The 2,575-nt window shown below is 40.5% G+C and overlaps 1 long non-coding RNA gene across 1 annotated transcript in view; it reads left to right on the top strand.

Moving 5' to 3' along the window:
• LOC105002972 overlaps positions 1-2,575 on the top strand; it is a 7,555-nt gene that overhangs the window by 3,416 nt on the left and 1,564 nt on the right. The window contains exon 2 of the long non-coding RNA XR_827047.1: positions 1,046-1,122. This is a non-coding gene — a long non-coding RNA (uncharacterized LOC105002972). The remainder of the gene's footprint in view (positions 1-1,045; positions 1,123-2,575) is intronic.

The raw sequence follows: 2,575 nt of genomic DNA, 5'->3' as shown, positions 1-2,575 counted from the left end.
TCTTGTTCATGTTCCGTGTGTAACATGAGTCAGCAGTGGGCCTCTGCTCATAGTTACTACTCAGGACCTGGGTTTTGGAATCTTTATCTTGTAGGTGCTTCCATGGTCACTACAGGACTAGGGAAGGAGTAGGGAGAAAATGTGCACTGGCCTTTAATGTAGCATCCTAAATTGTTTTTAATACTCTTAAAAGTTCTGCCAGATTTTTAAAGCTTCCCCAAGGAAGTAACATATGTCACTTCTGCTCACATTTCATTGGTGAGAGCAAGTGACCATATAGCCATGCCTAACTTCAAAGGGCATGGAACAATGTCCTCCTATCCAAGGACTGAACTAAGATGAAGCAAACAAGGCACCCAGGGTGCAAAATCCTTCCCGCTTATGCTGCTGCTGCTGCTAAGTCACTTCAGTTGTGTCCGACTCTGTGCAGCCCCATAGACGGCAGCCCACCAGGCTCCCCCATCCCTGGGATTCTCCAGGCAAGAACACTGGAGTGGGTTGCCATTTCCTTCTCCAAGGCGTGGAAGTGACGTTGCCCAGTCATGTCCGACTCTTAGCAACCCCATGGACTGCAGCCTACCAGGCTCCTCCGTCCATGGGATTCTCCAGGCAAGGGTACTGGAGTGGGGTGCCATTGCCTTCTCCGTTCCCACTTATGACCATACTCAATAATGGATGAGTGATTCATTTTACTGATTCAAATGAATATGGTTAACTTTGATAACGGCTATTCCAAACATTATGTTAATTGAATGAATACATTGGTTGATTCCTGGACACATATGCTATTCTCTTCATTTAAAGCATTTGTCTGGAAACCTGTCTTAATTTACTCAAATAGTGAAAGCATTCACAGTGATAAAACCTTCTACTCTGAGGATTGGAATAATAGATGTTACTACTGATGAAGGTTTATCTGATCTACTAAAACAGCTTGTCATCCATCGAGTCTCAAATTACTCTTCGTGTGATTTGAAGCAGGTAAGGCAGTAGACAATGTGTGATTGAAATGGAAGCATAATCATCGGGATGTTTTTTCTTCTAGGTGAGGTGCAATTCCTACAGACCAGAAGCTGCTCGAGAACAAATCCAAGCTGGTGCTCACAGCCCCCCTCAGTTTAGGTAAATAGGCAAATGGGTGACACGAGTTTTTAACTGTGCATCTCCACCTCCTCTCTTCCCCAGCCATCCCAGGGCTCTACGAATAGGTGATCCGGAAAACAGCCTGCATCGTGAACAGTGACAGCTCATTTCACAGACCAAAAACAAAAATCTGGCCAAACAGAAACGAAGCGTCTTTTCTTTAATTAGTAGGAAGCTGGTTTAGCCAGTACTCTCTCACCTAAGTTTTTGTAGTAGGCTTTCGTACACACCTCTAGTATCAAGAGATCTATGAGACTGTACAAGACTCCAAAGGTAATTTAGAATCCAAATCATAGCTTTAGTAGTAATTCCCACTTATTATCTTCTGGTTTTTGAAAGGCAGCAATCCTTGGGTGCCATGAGTACACCATGGGTGCTCCATAGACTGGCATGTTTGATTTATCCAACCGCCTACTTTTTAAAAATATTGACCAGAAAAGCCTTTCTTAGATACAAATGAGCTCTTATGTACTATGCCTTAAAACACCTAGAGCTCTGGTTTAATTTGTGTTGTAGAATATCCTATTTAATGCCTCTTGTTCCTTCATGCAGCCAGCCAACAGACATGAAGGAGTGCCCGCTTACAGAATAGCTCTGAACACAAAGGAGGATATATGGTGGCATTTAGCTATTGTAATTCATATCTAGAGGCAAAAGCTCTACGTTTTAGCTTTTAGTTTGAGTCTTATTTTGAAACAGTTGCTTATATATGAAGGGAAATGAATTACCATCTTAATTGTCAGGATGTATAAAATATTAAGTAAAAATAAAATTAAGATTACTATTACCTACCCCATAGTAAGTTTCTAGCATAGTTTGAGGGAAATTTTCTGTGCTAAGGGACAGAGTTATAATAGTAAATCCAAGAAACACAGTAATTTGTATTTATTTGTTCTTTGCTTAGAACGTATTATTTCTTGGTATCTTTATATGTAATGTTTAAATGAATCCATTAGCATATTGTAGGAAAGTCATCTAAAAGTTCCATATGTTGAAATGTTATTCCCAAAACCTTGCCTTAGAAATTCTCAAGAAATTGACTCTAAATTACCCCATAGCATAAAAACCTAATCACTATGTTAGAAATTCTCCCCCACTGAGCTAAACTGTCAAAAATGCTGACAGTCTCTAATAAACTGTGCTTCCACTCACAAATGATGCAGATGAAATCACACAGTAGATTAATTACTCAACAGATAAGTTCTTAAAAACTAAGTTCCTCTCACTAACTTGTTGCCTGTAATGTTGGATTTTAACTGATAATTTTCAGAGTACACTTACCTGTCAGCTAAATTTGATCCTTAACACTTGCCCAGGGTGAATCATAGTGAAAGTGAAGTGAAAGTCGCTGAATCGTGTCCGACCCGTGGACTATAGCTCACCAAGCTCCTCCGTCCATGGGATCCTCCAGGCAAGAATACTGGCTGTCATG

This window comes from Bison bison, unplaced genomic scaffold, assembly GCF_000754665.1.
Source record: "Bison bison bison isolate TAMUID 2011002044 unplaced genomic scaffold, Bison_UMD1.0 scf7180017856906, whole genome shotgun sequence".
Taxonomy (NCBI): domain Eukaryota; kingdom Metazoa; phylum Chordata; class Mammalia; order Artiodactyla; family Bovidae; genus Bison; species Bison bison.
The sequence above is the reverse complement of the archived record's forward strand: the minus strand, read 5'-3'. Positions and strand labels throughout refer to the sequence as shown.